The sequence below is a fragment of the Eretmochelys imbricata genome, chromosome 5 (genome assembly GCF_965152235.1).
Source record: "Eretmochelys imbricata isolate rEreImb1 chromosome 5, rEreImb1.hap1, whole genome shotgun sequence".
Taxonomy (NCBI): domain Eukaryota; kingdom Metazoa; phylum Chordata; order Testudines; family Cheloniidae; genus Eretmochelys; species Eretmochelys imbricata.
Window position 1 is genome coordinate 130,468,997 of NC_135576.1, and position 19,939 is coordinate 130,488,935.

Here is a 19,939-nt window from a genome sequence, read left to right on the forward strand (position 1 = left end):
TGTTTGGACAATGTCAGTAAATTGACTGATAACGACGAAGGTGCTGCTTTTATCACAAATGTGGGCAGATTCCTTTGAAACGCAACACAGTCTCAACAGGACAGATCATTTTAAAAGATGAAAGACGGTGTGAGCTGAACCTATGGCTTGAGCTTTTCCTCCCTCAGCATCATGGCACAGAATCATAAAAACGTAAAGCTGAAAGGGACCTCAAGAGTTCACCTCGGGTATATTGCCTCTGGGTTAACCATTGAATCAAGTGGTCCATAAAAGATGGCTGGTGTCCAACCACCGTAGGATCCTGCAAATGTTCTGCAATTATTTCTGCTGAACAAGTGTTGAAAAAAAAATGTACTCATTGATCCTTTCTGGTTCCCCTAGGCACTTGGCTTTAGAGCTTAGGGTTGGGTACAGATGGTAATATAGTTCAAGGATACAAATATAGTCCTTTCAGACTCCATGGGTCTGAAAACCATTGTAGGGATGGGAAGGAAAGAGCCAGAGAGGGCACACAGGCAACCGTGACAGCAGAAGGGGTTGGGTCCTTTTTCAAGGGATGACTTTTTAAACTAAGCTGAGAACCATAAGGCTGAAGGAGGTTTTTGGTGGCTGGTTCTGCATGTTTTAGGGTATTTTTCCACTGCTTTTTCTTCCCCTCATCCTTCTAGGAAAAGTCAACCCTCTTAAAATACCCCAGGATGCAAGCACTACTCTCAAGTAGCACCCAGCTTATTTGAAAAATTGTCACTCGCAAATTTCATCACATGTACGTCACAGTCTGTTTGAAAATACACTGTGCTGCTACACGCATCGGAGAGGAGAAAATTCCTTAGCTTCTCCATATTACTCCCTCTTTTTTCCACGGGTCCCACCATCTCCTAGGCTGCGGCTTCCATGGCTGTCCGGGGACAGATCTGACATTTATGCTGTTTAAAAATCCAGGCTCACAAACTACCACGCATGATTCGCACTCAGAGGGGCAAACAATGACTGGTGCATCTAAAACAGGAGTTTCATTGCAACTGTGATGACAGCCAGGCTCCAGCTTCCGACAGGCTTCTGAGGGAGCAAGCTGCGGCTCTTCTGCCTGGTGCTTCTCCTCTAGCACAGCTGCTCTGCCATATCTGGAATTGCTCCATACACACAGCCACAGTGACCTGGCTCTCAGCACTTGTGGCATTAAGTTGGGTCTTATGTTTGTTATTTTCTCCCTCCTCAGTGACACAACGCACGATGAAACTTGCTACTATCAGTTTGTCCTGAATTGCCTGTGACACAGAAACTCAGAGGAGGCCAAGATGGCTTTCTACCAACCTTTTGCCTCTCCTTAGTGTAGCCTTGATTGGTTATGGTATCGAATAATACCAATAACCCCTTTTAAGCTCTCATATTAGACAAGAATCTGATCTCCAGGGCTACTCGAGGATTTAAAACGTTAGGGCTATCACCACCATGTGGGCTAGCATCATTGCTAGAGACTTGAGGAGCATGCAAGAAACAATGATTGCATTTAATCTGATGTACCTTAATTTAAAATGTGACCACATAGAAAGCCCCCAATTCATATAACTGTGAAATAGACTGCAATGACTGGAAAAAACGCAAAGTGTCCAGCAACAGTACTTCCAATTCCGTCATACTCACATATCCGCATGGAATCCTGAAGAAAAGAGAGGGGGAGGGGGACACTCCTGCTGAAGGTCCAACAACCATGACCTCCAAAAAGCCATGACCTCTAACCATCCGCCAGGCACTATTTATGGTAAGTTATGCATATGTCCAAAGCTCATTAATATGCATGAGAATTGAACCCCTCATGTCCATCTTTGGGAGTGTCACCCTGATATTATCGGAGGATTGTTCGCATGATAGGCCACTTGGATAGTTCTTTTAGCTTATTAACTTTTACGTCTCCTTATCACCACAGTAACATGTGGTTACCTTAAGGAAGTCTCTAACATTTCACCCCGGCTACCAACAGTCATTTTGTGGTGTCCACTGATCTCTTATAGACATTACTATCCAAACTCAGCAGTTACTTTCCCAAAAAATCAGCATACAAACATAGGGGGGAGGGATAGCTCAGTGGTTTGAGCATTGGCCTGCTAAACCCAGGGTTGTGAGCTCAATCCTTGAGGGGGCCATTTAGGGATCTGGGGCAAAAATTGGGGATTGGTCCTGCTTTGAGCAGGGGGTTGGACTAGATGACCTCCTGAGGTCCCTTCCGACCCTGATATTCTATGATTCTATGACACAAGCTTAGCAGATTTATTATCAACTTACTTTGGCTAATTTATCCTAAAGCCCAATTTGGCTAAGCTAAATATTTTACAGGCCTTAGCCTGTAGGTTTCATAGAATCATAAAAGATTTGGGTTGGATGAGACCTCAGGAGGTCATCTAGTCCAACCCCCTCCTCAAAGCAGGATCGGCACCAACTAAAACATTTCTTGCATTTCAGCTTTAAGCCTCAACCTATCCAGCTCTTAGAATAATCTATTAGTTACAAGCTACATTATACTAGAGTCAGGTGTGTGTGGGGAGGGGGGCTGTCCAGGCTTTGATATAAGTTAGAGCAGACTCAGGGCTGCTCTAAATTACACTTAGCTGCCAGAATGGGTCGTTGGGGCCATAGCCAGCTGAGAATAGCCACAGCCCAGCAGTAATTTGGCTATGCTGGGTGCTGTCCAGACATCAAATTAAAGGCAATTCAAAGCTCAAAGAGATTGCAATGTAAACAGGGACAAGACAAGATAGGGTGTATAGGTGCTGGAACTAAGGGTGCTGCCACACCCCCTGTCTTGAAGTGGTTTCCATTATCTACAGGCTTTACAGTTTGGTTCAATAGTTGTCAGTACCTCCACTGTACAGATGGTTCCAGTACCTCAATAGGGTGGTATAGAGCACTGTAGAAGGGGTGACAAGACTCATATTGGGAGACAGGGAGGGAGTTATCTTACCTGGTCCAGAGCCAGGCGCTGCAGTCACTACTCCTTCAAGGGGGAGTGGGCTGGAGGAGGACTGGCCCATATATGTAGGTGAGAGGGGGTTCAAATAGCCAGTATGTAAAGCATGGCTGGGGCTGGGTGCAGTCTGTGGTCATTTGGGAAAGGCAGGGTAGAGTAGCATGTGCAAGGTTAGAACATCTCTGGCCCCAAGGCATATGGTGGGAGAGGGGAGAAGGACTCAGGGGACCTTACTTTGCAAACCCAGTGGGCCCGGGGGAAGCAATTGCTCCATCTCTTGTGAGACCGAAAACTGCTGACACCATCTCCTATTCTGCAAGAGTCCAGGAGTCGCTGCTGTCAGGAGAGACAGTCAGTGCATGACCACTCAGCTCAGTCAGAGGCTGCCTGGGCTCCTGGAAAAACACAGTGCCATGTTACAATGGCTGTCTCGCCACCATGAAGGAGAGGGTGGGCTGTGCAAAAAGCCCTCTCCCATCCTCCACTCCCTATTGCACAGCATGCAAGGGAGTCTCACCATAACAGTCCCTTCAGTTCCGGAAAGGGAGGAATTGCTCAATCTCTGCCCTACCTTGGGGAACAAATTGCTTGAAAAGGGACAGGGAGGGTCAGGCAATGGCCCCGCCCCCTCTGGACTGGCCTGAAAAACCATCTGTGCCTGAATGAAGAAGGGGCATAGAGTGCAGCTCCACACACACAGAGAAACGCCAGAAGACACTGAGCCTTCCTGAAGTAATTTTAATCGTGTTTTTAAAAGGCTGGGGAAATTAAGTAAGATCTATAGCACCACCCATGTCTGAAATTTGGTACGAAATAGTCTGGGTTGAAATAGGCAGCTTTTACTGTCCCCCTGAAAATCCACTTGAACACAGCAGAGTTGTAAGCTGCAGCTCACTGCCACTTGAACCTGTGCATTAGAAGATCCTTGTAGGGTATGTCTACCCAGCAGAAAACAAAACACCTGCAGCAGGGCGTCTAAGAGCCTGGGTCAACTGACTCGGGCTCGCAGGGCTCCTGCTATGGGCTCCAGCCAGAGCAGGGACATCTCCACTGGTAATTGTAGCCATATAGCGTGATCCCGTGTCAGCTGAGACTAGCTGCCTTTTTTTTTCTCTTTTAATTTAATTTTGCAGCGTAGACATTCCCTTAGAGGTTGTCTCAAAGTCTCTGAACACTCCATCTGCCCTGGGAGTGCGCCCGTGCCCAAGTGAGCCGCCTGAAGCAGCCACACATAACCGACCTTCATGGGACACAGACAAAATAGTGGATTATCGGTGTGCTAGTCCAGATAGCTTCTGGCTTAGGGGAAAATGCATTGAACTTCTAGGCCGGTAGATTGTGTGTTCAAATCTTCGGTGGGTGTTAATAACAGTGTGTTCTTTCCAACTGTTTTTATTGACTGAGGGCTCAAGCCCCTAATTTAGCAAGGTGACAAGGATTAACCTCCACATATTCCAAAAAGGAGTAACAAAGGCTGCACAAAGTCACTTTGGGCACAAGTGGGAATAGAACCCAAGTTTTATCCACTTACTCACACTATCAGGCAAAACCTGCTAAATCTATGTACCTAGGCAGGCTGCCTATAAAACAGGATAAATCCGGCATATGTAACCCAATGTTTCATTGTATCCCCTTGTAGAGTCTAGTCTACAGAACAGGGGTGGGCAAACTATTTGGCCCGAGGGCCACACTGGGGTTGCAAAACTGTATGGAGGACCGGGTAGGGAAGACTGTGCCTCTCCAAACAGCCTGGCCCTTGCCCCCTATCCACCTTCTCCCTCTTTCTGCCCCCCTAAGAACCCCCAACCCATCCAACCCCCCCACTCCTTGCCCCCTGACCGGCCCCTCCCGGGACACCCAACCCTAACCATCCCCCAGGACCCCACCTCCTATCCACCACCCCCTGTTCCCCATCCCCTGACTGTGCCCCCAGAACCTCTGCCCCATCAACCGCCCCCTGCTCCCTGTCCCCTGACTGCCCCCCGGGACCCTCTGGCCCCCCGTCCCCACCCCCTTACCGTGCCACTCAGGGCAGCAGGAGCTCGCAGCCCTGCCACCTGGCCGGAGCCAGCCACGCTGCTGCGTTGCCCAGCAGGAGTGGCGGGCCAGAGCGCGGGTGGCGTAGAGAGCTGAGGCTGCAGCGGAGGGGGGACAGCAGGGGTGGGGCCTGGGGACTCAGGGGCCAGGCAGGACGGTCCCGTGGCCCGTAGTTTGCCCACCTCTGCTATAGCAGGTCACTGCTTATACCACTGCAGGCTGGTAAAGTTAGTCCTTTCGCTCAAGTAGGAGCAATCTGTGCTAAAAGTTAGTGTTCAAACCCGAGTGATGAACCAGGGAGGAAGAGTTGTTACAGTTGCACATGACTGAATTTGTATTTTTTTTTTAAAACCAACAACCTAGGAAATGGCATACAAAGTGCTAAGAGAACGGTGAGGTTAAAGTCAAGCACTTAAGACAGGGAATGCTGTGGGCAGGCTCCCGTGTAACCTTAATTCAGCCCTATTGTGCTTATGCATTATGGCCATGTGCTATTTATTGTTTCCTTGACAGGCCCTTGCCTTATTCAGTAGAGAGCATTGTCCATTCTATGCAAAGTAACTCAATACAGCTCAACTGGACTCCATTTCTTTCCTGTTGGAGCTCTAACTTACAGCAGTTACATTTCAATGTGTCATTTTAACCAATTGTGGAGTTTGGAAATAGGTTTCAATAGAAAACAAGTAGTCAAGATGGGGCCCTTTAAAATATGTAGTGCTGCTCAGAATAAATCTATCAATATTAGGTACAAGATTATATCTGTGAGCGTTCTGTCCTGTGGGTTTCTTCTGCTATTAGTTCTAGAAAAAAACCCTCAGGACAAGATTTGTCAGTATCCTGGAAATAGGAGAGAGAAGGAGAGTTGAAATGAGATGGGGGAGATTTCAGGATGCCAAACAACTGGCTTATGTAATTGTTCAGCAATTCTGCCTGGTTTCCACTCCACACTGGTATAAAGTGTCAAACTCCATGCAGCCAATCACTTTCCACGACTTCTACTGTTTACTCCAGTGAGCACTGTAAACCAGTGTCCCCGGACATGTGTTAGCATTATGTTATATTGAAACACTTCCTGATGTCCAGACAAGGATAATTTAAAAAAAACCACCAAACCCAAAACTACACACACACACAGATGCAACATGAAAACATCCACTACTCGCCAACATTTAACTCAAGAGCCATAATTAATGTTGAATTTACTCTAAATGGAGACTAATGGCTGAGGTAAAACAGGAGTGGTGAATAGAAACATGGTTTAAGATGAGGACAGATGGAAAGTTTTCAAGCTGGAAAGGGTTTAAGAGTAGAGTACCCCAGGGGTCAGATTTAGGACATCTGTTGTTCATAATGTGGGTCTATTTATAAAAATAAATTACTTGGATAAGGGTGTTGAAAACTTAGGCAACATTCTGCTCATAGTTCTGTTTGTGTAAATCCGAAGTAATTCCGCTGGCTTCAGTGGAGATAGTTCAGATTTACACGGGCGTAATTTGAGAGAGGGATTTGGCTTGAGACCTCTGAATTTTCAGATGACGCAAAAATTGGAGGGTGAGCAAATAATTAGACACGATGTAACCAGCTTCCAAGGGATTTGGGTTATTGAAGTGCTGGGGCCAGCAGATGGCAAATACAGTTCATTGTCAAAATGATAAAATAATTAACCTAGGGAATATCTGCTAAACGGAACAGCCATTCAATAGCAACCAGGAAAGGGACTGAAACCAACAGCTACACTACATATAGACAAACAAAATGCTACACTAAATTGCATTAGTGGAGAAAGACTATAAAACAAGAGAGACAATACCTTTTCTACATAAGGAACTGGTTAGGCAGACTCAATTTATTGTCTCCAGATCTTGTCATCAGAGCATGGGAAGACCATCATAGTATTCCCTCTGCCTCAGAGAGAGAGAGAGAGAGAGTGACATAAGGCAAAAAATAAATTGCTACCAGGCCTGGGAAATTATGGATGAGGACAATGTAAATCAGGGAGGAGAGGCAGAGGGTGAAATTTTAACCCCCATTGACCTTAATGGGCATTTTGCCATTGACTTAAATGAAGCCAGAATTTGGCACAGAATCTAGGACACTTCTGGTGGGAGGGGGTTTTTTTTTGTATGGATGAAGCCATAATCTTACATATTAATACCCGAAAGCAATACAAGGCCCTCATCCTCTGTGTAGGCACAAAACTCCGGCCATGTGGAACTCACTGCTAGAGCTGGGTGAATAATCGATTTTCTGGTTTTTGTGGCATTTCCAAAAAATTGGGGATGGGGGGATTTTGGTTTGAGCTGAACCAAATCTGAATTCTTGGTGAATCAAAGGGTCCATCTGAGGTTTGTGCCAGACTGGGGATTTTAACCTGCATCTTCCACATCCCAGATGAGTACCCTGGTCACTGGGCTAAAGATTATAAGGAGAGCTAGGGGCAGCAACTGCACCACCTCCTCCAGCCATTTAATGAATGGTTGAAACTACACACATCAAATTCGTGACTAGTTTTGAGTTGACTGAACCTGCATTCTTTGGCGAATAAATTATTTGTTTCAAAAAAATTTCATCCAGCTCTATTCATGGCAGGATTAGGGCCTATGATATAAAGAAGGGCATTTACAAATATTGGTTAGTTAATTAAATTGGACTGTTTTAGCTACTACACAACCAAGTTCTATGGGAAACTCTCAAAATCCCACAAATGGAGCAGGGTCCCTTAATCTGTGGCTGATGACACTGTAGATTTCCACGGGAAAGTGTACCTGTTTCATGAGTGCAGGAACTCATACAGTGATTATATGCGCACTAGCAAGGATATAAACCTTAAAAGGCTATGACTTGCCCATTCAGACTAACCCCAATCCCCAAAATCTAATTGCCCAAGGGGGGAAGCTCTCATTCCTCTCATCTCCTTTGCAATATTAAAAGGAGCCTTGCACTGTAGTCAGAGGGTCACTAAAATCAGATTCCACCAGTTAAAGTTGCGGGGAGCTCAGGCATGCCACCAGTCTTCTTCCTTTGAACCAGAGGTTGTTAGTGTGGGTGTCTCTGCTGATTACAGCTACAGATTCTTAGCATGAAAAGAAGGGGACTCGCTCAGCCAGGTCCCAAATCATTGAGGACTTTATAAGCTTAAGCTCCACCAGAAAGTTTATAGTGCAGTTTATTACCTCTATTACTCTATCCTAAGTGCTGAGATAATACAGTGATGGGTGTTCTAAAAAATCAAGATAGATCTAAGTGAGAGGCATAGTGTAAAAAACTTAGGAAGCATGAACCACATTCTGCATTCACTTAAGTTTTCAAGTACTTTTACAGAGTCGCCTCATGCAGAACACATTATTTAATTTCAGGACATAGTAACTTTAAAAAAACCAAAACGGCTCCAACCACTGCTCTGGGGTGCTTATACAATAAAACACATCTATCATCATTACCAATTAAATCATATTCTCAAGAGCTCCTTCTTACACAGTTAGCCACTCAAAACAAACAGAAACCACTCTCCTTAGCTCCCTTACCCCATTTATAATGTCTTCCCTTTTCCACCTCCACCCTCAAAAGCCTGAGAGTAGCAAACTCAGGCTCTGTCAGCCTACGTGAGCAGATAAGTTCCAGAGTTCGTAAGCTCTTACTACGAACACCTTCCCTTAATCCGGGGGGTGTGGGGAGGTTAGCTCAGACACCTTTGCTGATCTATCACAGGAGAAGAAACTGGGCCTCTCAGGCGTTAGGTCCTTCACTATTTAGGATTCTACAAATCAACAGCTTGAATTTTACCTGGAAACAAAAACAGGAAGATAGGGCTGCACAGATGTAACATTTTTCCAGAAAGCCACCTCCCTAAGCAAGAAAACAGCTGCATTCTCAACCGGCAGTAGTTCTTCCAAATGATCTTTGCATGTAGCCCCTTGTAGAGTGCATTGCAACAGTCCCATCTGAAGGTGTGAAAGGTATGGATAACTTGAGAGAGATCCATGCCCAAAAGAAGACTTCAAGGAGTTCTGGTCAAACACAGATGAGAAAAGCAGTCTTAGGATCAGCTGCTTCCTGGTCATTCAGGAACAGTGGAGGATCAATAAGACCTACCAATTGTGGACCCCCTCATTTGGGGCCTGGTATCACCACTGCCTTTCTTCCACTTGCTTTCCCCATGTTACCAGCATTATCCCAGAATTACATGGGTTGAGTCCAAGCCAGCGAGGCCTTATCCAAGACCTGGCATCTGTCAAGCAGTGAGTGAGTGGCACAGCTGCAGGAGCTGAGTCAGATCAGAAGGGGATAAAGAGCTGGGTGTTACACATGTGCTGAAGGCACTGCAGCCCAGGCCTTCTCATTAACCCAGACGAGATCATGCACAGACCAAACAGCCCTGTAGTACTGCTCCTAAGAACTCCTTTGGGACAAGCAAGCATTTACCCATTCCTACCCCCGGGACATCTTGGGCAGAATGGAATGGGACCATACAGGTCTATCTACCCCTCCTAGGCACTGCACACGTATCACCAAGACCTCCTCATGACTAGTACTAGCCAAGGCAGCTGACAGATCGGAAAGAATCAGCATGGACCCTCTATCCATTACCGGGGGAGCTCATCTACCCATGCAACTTGTGAAGCTTCTGTACCATTCCAAGCCCAGAAACCAGAGTGAGTGGAGTCCAGCTAATCTTGTTTGGTGGCTCTAAGTGCTATTGTAATATAAGTAACAAGCCTAATAAAGGGAGGAGTAAGATTATTTTTAAAATGGGAGGTATGTTGAGCCAGACTCCCTTTCCCTGTTCCTAAATCTATGCTCATGTTAATTAACTCATTCCATGACCTCATAGAAATTAGAGATGGAAACAACCTGTCATTGTAGGTTGTCTAGTAGTCCATTGCTCAGGGGACCAATGCAGGATGATTTTGGACAGTAATTCCTAGAGCTTTGTCCAGTCTTAGTTTAAAATTTTCCTTCTCTTAATAATCAATGAATCCACTATTTATCATTATTAGATCTGGCTGGAAATTTTCCGATGGAACATTTTTCTATTGGAAAAGGCTGATTCATTGAAATGGAAACATTCTGTGGGAAGGTATCAATTTGGGCACAACTCACAAGGAACTTGTCTGGTTTCCTCCCCACCTGGCTCCTTGCCAGATAACTTGATAGGGGTCTTGGGAACCACAGCTCCCAAGCTCCTTGAAAGCCCACCGGCTGAACTGCTGGAGGGCTGGGACTCCCCAGCTCCCAGAGTTCCTGGTTCCCCAGGAACATGGGGAAGTGAGACTGGAAACTTTTGAAAAATTCCATTTCAGTTCTTCCAAAATAGAATTGATTGAAAATGTCCCTCCTGTGAAAAATTGTGCATATTCGACTTTTCCTTTCAATTCGGAGTGAATTTTTTACAGAAAGGTGAAATTTTCCATGGGCGGGAAATTCCAGTTCTCACTCGTCTCTAACAGTTATGTCTCCTCTCATCCATTCCTCTTGCACTTATTGTCTATGCCTTGTTTTAGCATTGGGGTGCCCAGGTTTGTTCCAATGGTAAATCATCATTGCTGTTAAAAATGTGTGCCTTATTTCTAATTTGAATTTGTCTGGCTGCACATACAGCTGTCTATGACCAATCACACCCTTTCCGAGGCAGCAGAGTAGAACATTGATGTAATTTTTATAACCAGCTTCCGATAAATATCTTTATGGAACTTTTCCCGTCTAAAAATCTGACGAATGGAAGTGTTGACCTTAGAAGAATTTAATCTCTTCTGACTGAAAGCCTGATACACACATTACTGGCTTGCAGAAGAAACTGGTATAATTTTTTTAAAAAATATTACCCCTAACAAACATGTATGGGCACCTGAATGGTTGCAGTCCACTAAAAATGAGTGATGACTTCTTGGTGATCTCTGACAGAAATGTTACCCTTTGAATCTGGAGTTAGCTCTTTGGCCTGTAATGAATGAGTGCACAAAATTTCAAGATTTTAGCTCCATGGGAATTAATAGAGTCAGTCAGTGAGTGATCTGTTGCTAGTCCCTGAGTTACATACTGCAGGGGAATTTATGGGAACAGTGAATAGATACTGGTTTCACTACACATCTTTTGTAAATTGCAGTTTAAAGAGCCACTGACCATATGCTAACAGATGTGAAAGCAATTGTCATACAGATTTATGGTTACCTTCACATTTTCACCAGAGAAGTACAAAAGACTGAGTTTCTCTTGTTGGGTTAGAATTCAGGACCAGCAACTTCCGTGTTATGAATGACAAGCAGTGATTTTTGCCGTTAGAGTGGTATTTTCACATCTCTGTCAAGCCTTGTAAGTCTTTCCCTGTGTCAGACACAAAATGCCTAGCAGGAAGTAATAGATGACAGATGCTTCTACTCTCAATTATTTCTCATATCTAGCAACGTTCCTTCAAATACTTTCATTTTGAGGAAGGGGGTGGTTGCCCCTCATGAGATACTGGCCTAAAAGTTCAGCTTTTTTTTTTTAAGGGTTCAAATTAGTTTTAATAGAGCCAGTCAAATTATTTCTTGCAAATTTAACCCTTTTTCTGCTTGCAAAGTATTCATGAATGGACTTCCACTTCACAAGACTAGTAGTTATTTACTATTATTTACACAAACAGTTTATCTGATTGGCTTTTCGATGAACTGTATCTATTCATTACACATGGTTTAAGAGTGGTTACCTAAGTAGCTCGGTGATAGCTCTGCTTCCTAATTGGATTACTGAAGCTTTTTAGAACAGTAAACCAACAACAAATAGCAAATAGTAAGTAATAAATACTCTTATTCATGGAGACTATACCATTGTTTGTAGTCAAATCTAGGTATTTCTACAGAGAACCAGCTATTCCCCAAGGGCTTATGAGACTAAAAACTCATTCACCCAAATAGCAAGGGGCAGGAAAATGGTCAAATGGAATAACCCTTCCAACCTTGATGTTAATCATTATTACACCAGCTGTACGTTTAAGAGTTGTCACCTGTCAGAACAGATGGATTTATGTGGTTTTTCAGTGTGCTTCTCTGATGCCACAGACAGTGGAGATTGCTCCAGCTTTCCTCTCTGTTTCAAAGAATGGTGAAGTTGATTATTTAAGGGAATTCACAGAAACACTCACCACCCACAGATTGGCGAGACAGTGAATTTTCTTCTGGACCACCCAAGAAATAAATTTCTTCAACAGTATCTCCTGGGGAATTGATTTTAGGCAGGACACCCACATTTGTTTCATTTTCCGTCATTGTTTGAGACAAGTCTGACAAACGCCTACAAAGCAGCTAGCCTCAGACCTCTCAAATGTTTCCTCTCAGCTCCAAAGGCTAATCAAATGTGTGATTCTTTGTAGCAAGAAAATTCAATTTCCACAGATTCCTTGTGGTTGAGTGCTGGCTTTCAAGTTAGAGTGCTACCCCGTAAACACGGGAGCAACCGGGGAACAAAGTTGGAGGGAGAGGAGCACCAGGAGGAAAAGATTTTTTGCAATGTAAAAAAAGTCTAGGGAACTGGCAACACAGCCAGCCAGGGCTGGACAGCACCCTAGGAGCCACTCAGAAGCCAGGGAAAGGGAAAAAACAGAATGGTTTGGTGCATAGAGGCCTTAGGTGGAGATCAGCAGTAGCAGGAGGACTAGTTTCCGAGGGATTAGAAGCCTTTTCATTTTGAACTCTATAGCCAAGGAAGGGGGACAAACAGATTTTTAGCAGTATTGCACCTGACCAGTTCTACATCCACATTTGAATGTCAGTAACAGAAAAAAGATTAAACACAATTTGCTTCCTATACAAATCATGCAAAGCCAACTCCCTAAATTCACTGGACCATTGTAGTTCAAACAAATCTACTACACTTCCTCTCTGTGTTGCACATGACCATCATGGTGGTGTCTGTACGCTTCTGCAATGAACAATGGATGAGAAGACTCACAAAGTGCAAAATCAAGCCCCCCTCTCAGGCCTTTAAATGATAAACAGAATGTCTGCCTATTCGGTTTTCTACGTGGCTGTGCACTGGGCATTTAATTCTCTTCCTTTCATATTGTTTTGAGCTGCCATTATCGAAGTCAGTCAAATTCTCTGTCCTTCTGTAGAAGGAAGGATATTTTAAAACTTTTGCTACAACCGCCCTTAGAATCTCCAAATTGGCTGCCATTGTAACAGTGATTTTGTCTGCTCTATGAGCACCTCACAACCACAAGTGGAGTTTATCACCGCAACACCCCAGGAGGTAGGCAATACAATCAACCCCGTTGTACAGATGGGGGAAACTGAGGTGCAGAGCAGATTAAGTGGCTTGCCTAAAGTCACACAGGGCAGTCTGTGGAATCAATTGCACTAACCACGAGACTATTCATCCCACTCTGACCTCCAGCCAGTGAGACACTACGCAAAAAGAAAAGGAGTACTTGTGGCACCTTAGAGACTAACCAATTTATTTGAGCATGAGCTTTCGTGAGCTACAGCTCACTTCATCAGATGCATACCGTGGAAACTGCAGCAGACTTTATATATACACAGAGAATATGAAACAATACCTCCTCCCACCCCACTGTCCTGCTGGTAATAGCTTATCTAAAGTAATCATCAGGTTAGGCCATTTCCAGCACAAATCCAGGTTTTCTCACCCTCCACCCCCCCACACAAATTCACTCTCCTGCTGGTGATAGCCCATCCAAAGTGACAACTCTTTACACAATGTGCATGATAATCAAGTTAGGCCATTTCCTGCACAAATCCAGGTTCTCTCACTCCCTCACCCCCCTCCAAAAACCCACCCCCATACACACACAAACTCACTCTCCTGCTGGTAATAGCTCATCCAAACTGACCACTCTCCAAGTTTAAATCCAAGTTAAACCAGAACATCGGGGGGGGGGGGGGGTAGGAAAAAACAAGAGGAAATAGGCTACCTTGCATAATGACTTAGCCACTCCCAGTCTCTATTTAAGCCTAAATTAATAGTATCCAATTTGCAAATGAATTCCAATTCAGCAGTTTCTCGCTGGAGTCTGGATTTGAAGTTTTTTTGTTTTAAGATAGCGACCTTCATGTCTGTGATTGCGTGACCAGAGAGATTGAAGTGTTCTCCGACTGGTTTATGAATGTTATAATTCTTCACATCTGATTTGTGTCCATTTATTCTTTTACGTAGAGACTGTCCAGTTTGACCAATGTACATGGCAGAGGGGCATTGCTGGCACATGATGGCATAAATCACATTGGTGGATGTGCAGGTGAACGAGCCTCTGATAGTGTGGCTGATGTTATTAGGCCCTGTGATGGTGTCCCCTGAATAGATATGTGGGCACAATTGGCAACGGGCTTTGTTGCAAGGATAAGTTCCTGGGTTAGTGGTTCTGTTGTGTGGTATGTGGTTGTTGGTGAATATTTGCTTCAGGTTGCGGGGCTGTCTGTAGGCAAGGACTGGCCTGTCTCCCAAGATTTCTGAGAGTGTTGGGTCATCCTTTAGGATAGGTTGTAGATCCTTAATAATGCGTTGGAGGGGTTTTAGTTGGGGGCTGAAGGTGACGGCTAGTGGCGTTCTGTTATTTTCTTTGTTAGGCCTGTCCTGTAGTAGGTAACTTCTGGGAACTAATTTGAAGTTTTTTTGTTTTAAGATAGCGACCTTCATGTCTGTGATTGCGTGACCAGAGAGATTGAAGTGTTCTCTGACTGGTTTATGAATGCTAATAAACATTCAGGACAGGCTGAATTGGAATTCATTTGCAAATTGGATACTATTAATTTAGGCTTAAATAGAGACTGGGAGTGGCTAAGTCATTATGCAAGGTAGCCTATTTCCTCTTGTTTTTTCCTACCCCCCCCCCCCCCCCCCAGATGTTCTGGTTTAACTTGGATTTAAACTTGGAGAGTGGTCAGTTTGGATGAGCTATTACCAGCAGGAGAGTGAGTTTGTGTGTGTATGGGGGTGGGTTTTTGGAGGGGGGTGAGGGAGTGAGAGAACCTGGATTTGTGCAGGAAATGGCCTAACTTGATTATCATGCACATTGTGTAAAGAGTTGTCATTTTGGATGGGCTATCACCAGCAGGAGAGTGAATTTGTGTGGGGGGGTGGAGGGTGAGAAAACCTGGATTTGTGCTGGAAATGGCCTAACCTGATGATTACTTTAGATAAGCTATTACCAGCAGGACAGTGGGGTGGGAGGAGGTATTGTTTCATATTCTCTGTGAATATATAAAGTCTGCTGCAGTTTCCACGGTATGTATCTGATGAAGTGAGCTGTAGCTCACGAAAGCTCATGCTCAAATAAATTGGTTAGTCTCTAAGGTGCCACAAGTACTCCTTTTCTTTTTGCGAATACAGACTAACACGGCTGTTACTCTGAAACCTGAGACACTATGGTGTTTGTCAGAAATGGATTCCCATTGACACCCACTAGTGGGCTTTGGATCAGGCCCACACAGACAGTAATTCACTACAGGAGCTTGGTGAAGATTTTTCAGCATTTTTTCAGGGAATCAAAACTATTTGGAAATGGGGATTGGATTCAGTAAATAGCTATAGAGCAAAAAATGGAATTTTGTTTCTGAAAAAGTTGCAATGGTTTGTTTCAACCCTGGCAAAATGAAACGTTTTGACTTCTCCTTTTGAAACTGAAAATGTCATCTCGGAATTTAGCTACAGCTTTAAACAAAAATGGTGGAAAACACCCTGAAAGTGAAATAACCTTCCCTACCGTTCCCCACAAATTTTGTTTTGGTTTGCATTGGGGGTGTTTTTCAATCCAAAATGATTTTTTTTTCTTACAGTTTTTTGTTCTGGTGAGGGGAAAAACGAAAAAAAACCTTTCAGTTTTGGTTTGAAACTAATAAAAAATTTTGGGGGGTGGATTTTAAAGTTCAGTCCCCAAACAAAAATAATAACAATACCCCCCCACACACACCATTCTTATGTTCTTTTGTTTAATTATTCACTCAGCTCTACTTACTACATGCACTAGCATCTCTGAAGAACCATAGGTTTTGGCCTTCACATTGTAATCCAGTGAGTCAAGTTGCTGTCATTCCCACTTGCATGACAAACTTCATTTATGCTGGCCTTCCCACTGGTCATTACAAATCCTTTCAGGAGAGCCTCCTGAGTGGCAAGCCTAGAGCCAAGGTCTTAATTAGGGTCAAGAGACAAAAGTAGAAAGCTATAAATGAGCAAGTGTAATACCAGGTCAGGGAGGACTTCTGACTTTTAAGGGTTGGGGGTGGAAAAACACCTAGAAAAATCGCTTGTTGCTATCCTTGGGCAAACAAGATTCAGCTAGGGCTCCATAATGCTCACTTGCGTAGAATTCCCCCCAACTGGTGGAATTAGTGGGTGAAATTCCATGGCCTGTGCTAGACAGAAGGCCAGAGCAGATTATTCGAGGGTCCCTTCTACCCTGAAAAGCCCTACATAAGGCTGAAACTTGCCTTTATTTCAGATGTACAGAGTTCAGCATGCATACTCCATGCTCTTCTCTAAACCCCCCCTTCCACACCTGCATGCTTGTTATTTGTATACGTCTTTCACCCAATTAAAGCCCACACCAGCAGTTGCCTTGCCTTTAGCTCACTGACCTGCAGCCTATGTCTTTCTTCATTACAGAAAGCCAGGCTTTATCAACCCGATAGAGTTCTCTGAAGGTATTAGTGATGTGTCAAAAGCATGGCATTCAGTGGATGGAGCATACTAACATCTTCCACAACAGATACCAACGCTTTGGAAGAAAGAACATTGGATAGGAGGTAGAATGGACCCATTCTGGGAAAATGGCTTAGAGCAAGGTAAGTACAGATGGAAAATTTTCAGACTGGAAAGGGGTTAGAAGTGGGTTGCTCCTGCTTTGAGACTTCAACATCCGTCTATCAGGAAATGAGTGACCCCGATTAGGATATTAAAAATAATCTGCAGAGTTGGATATTTTTATACGTTGCTAAAGCTGGAGACAAAATAAACACAAAGAGTACAGCTGGCCACAGTTAACTCATCCCGGGGCAGCAATGGTATGTGAGCGCTCTTAGCAAAGAAGCCACAGCCAGAATGAGCCTGGAAAGCAGTCTGTCTTCCAACGCCTGCAGGTGGCTCCCTCCGCGTCTGAGGTGCAGTGGCAGTGCAGTGTGGAGAAATTTGCACTTCTGTCCCCGCTCTGTAGATAAGTCAGAAGACTTTGGGCACCAGAGCTGACTCCTCAGAAAACGGGCATTTTCTGGGATTCTCTGCTCAGCGTCCTCCACTGATTCCCTCATTTTGATCCTGGAACCAGCAGCCTCAGGCTTGTTTGTTCATTTCCTGTTCCTCACACTCAGCTGGTGCCTGAATTCTATGGCCCCTCCGTCTCTTGAGGGAGGAAGGCCTTCTGTTGCTTTGGTGGAGCCCAGCCACCAATCCCAGGCCAGCCCTAGTCACACAAACTTACACACACGTGCAGATGTGTGACGTTAGTGACTGTAGCTTTTCAGAGCTTATTTTCCTTCTGGCAATTTTCTGCTATCGCACCTTCCTCTCAGACGAGAAGTCTCCTAACACTGCTGCCCTTGGCTTGCCGAAGTCGGCTCCCACTTTACCACAGGGTAACCAATGGACAGAGAAGGCTAATGACGTACATTACCTATGTGACCAGTTTGATGCATTTAGCTAAATTCTTGATAAAGAAAATAGGAGATGGTGATGGTCAGAGATTATCTTGTTTCCAGGAAACAACTGTGACTGGGAAACCAATATGTTCAATGTGGAGTGCCAAATTGCCAACACAACCCTCCTGTTTCATCCTGCACACAGCTAGCGTTCAGCCGCTGGTGAGTTCAAAGAGCATGAGAAGGATGGGAGGAGCAGTAGGGAGTTTTCAGATCTTGTCAGATTGCCAGAAATGTGTCAGAACAGTTGGCCCCTGGGTGACCCAGCCACATCCCAGAAGAGAAATGCCTGGCAAGAAGATTGCACTGGAGGAAAGCTTTGAACAGCTGGCAGAAGCAGCACCGTCCATCTCCCTGCAGCAGTAACGAAGGCAGGGGGAAGTGCCGATAGGAGAATCTAGCCTAATCAGATTTCTGAACCAACTGTCAAGTATAATGTAAGGTGTGTGCCCCACAAGATGGCAGCTTGGGGGTTTTTATACACCATGGTCCACAGAGAGACCCAGCCACATACCCTGGATAAGCTCTGCTGTACAATCAGAAATGTGCCCTCATGGTCGTGTTTTCTTTCAAATGAGAATTTAAAAAAGCAATTTCAGAAACAATGGACTGGGTTCACTGGTACACTCTGACTGCACTGTGCCACTCCTGATGTTCAAAGAAGCCACAGAAGCAGCTTCCCTGCCTGGTTAAGCTGCTTTTTGGGCTGCCTTGCCTAGCCAGAGCAGAACAAAACAGCTGGAGTGTGCCAGTGAATCTGACCTTTTATGCTTCGTGGAGGAGAGGCAATACGACCACCTGAGGTGTACAATAAACATAGTTAGAAACAATGTTACCATTAAAAGTAGGGAAAGGTGAATTGTGAGTATTAGGCTGCTGAAAGGTTTCCCTCATGGCTGGGTTCTTCACTTTGCACCATGCTTACAAGTGACGAACTTTTCTTTCAGCTGGTAATTCAGTCACAAATAGTACTGTTCTTCTTCCCTTTGTTAGGAACCCTTTGCCTTTGCTTCTGCTTGTGCTTTACAGAGTGGAACACTCATAAACGGAGTATCCTCTCTATGAGGTTTAAAATATCATTTTCCCATTTACTACCAAATACATTTTCCCAGCTGTAGAAGACAAACCTTCTTGTGACATTTCAGGTGTTCGAGTTTCTTCCTGGGTGTAGCTGAAAATCAAAAGGCCAGATAAGAGGAAAGGTGGTCCAGTGATTCGATGCTTGTCTGGGATTCAGGGGACCCGGGTTTAGTTTCCTACTCCATCCCAGACTTCCTGTGCAATTTTGCCCTCTTTGTAATATGGGAATAATAGTACTTGTCTATCTTGCAGGGGGACTTGTGAGGATAAATGCCTTAATATCAGAGTACCTCATGTTCTTTAACGTAATGGAGACCATACAAGTACATTAGATACAAAAGTGCCTCTGTTTTCACAGGGTGTGTGAGAGCTGCTTTCCCTCAGTAGCTAGCCTGCCCCTCTCACTTTTAACCTCCATGTGAAAAACCATGGGCCAAGTTCTCTCCTGGCATAATTCCACTGTCCTGAGTGCAGAAAACTGCAGGGAGAACACAAGTTGCAGGAGAGAAGAGGTTGGAGGAAGCATCAGGAAGTCAATCTGCATGCACATGGCTGGAATGCTAGCTGCAACTGCAGCTTCTCTAGGTAGCTCTTGTAAGAAAGAACCAGTTTAGTTTTACAAGCCTGGGATCCTGCATGTAGGGTAATAACATGACTGGAGTTACACCAGCAGAAAGTTTGGCCCAGTATATCTTTATTCTGTTCCAAGATACAGAGCTGCAGGTTTTCAGTTTTGTTTCCCCTCATGCTTCTAACCCACCCAGACTGAACTCCAGAAAAACCACAATAGTACAACAATGCGAGATTGCAGTCTAATGCCATTAGCTGCTTCCCAGAGTAACTGACATCCCCATATCTACAGCACAATGCAGGAACATTAATGTCCCCATACAGGAGAATACAAATAGTCCATTTAGTCAGGTATCCTGTGTACAGCAGGGGCTAATAATGGACCTTTCAGAGGAAGCAGGAAAAATAGTATAGTATTGCAGCATAAGGACTACTATTAAATTGTGGCAAATTTCATTGTAACCCCATCTGGTGGTCAGTTTATGCCTGAAATCAAGAGGCTAAGTAGCCTATAGGATTATTATCACAGACAATGTAATTGCAAATCGTATTCTCCTTTGTTTAGGTATCTAATCCCTTTTTGGAAATCTTACTGACACATTTGCTTCAGCATCTTGCAAGCCTAATTTAATTAGGCCTTGTGTGAAGAGAATTCCCCGTT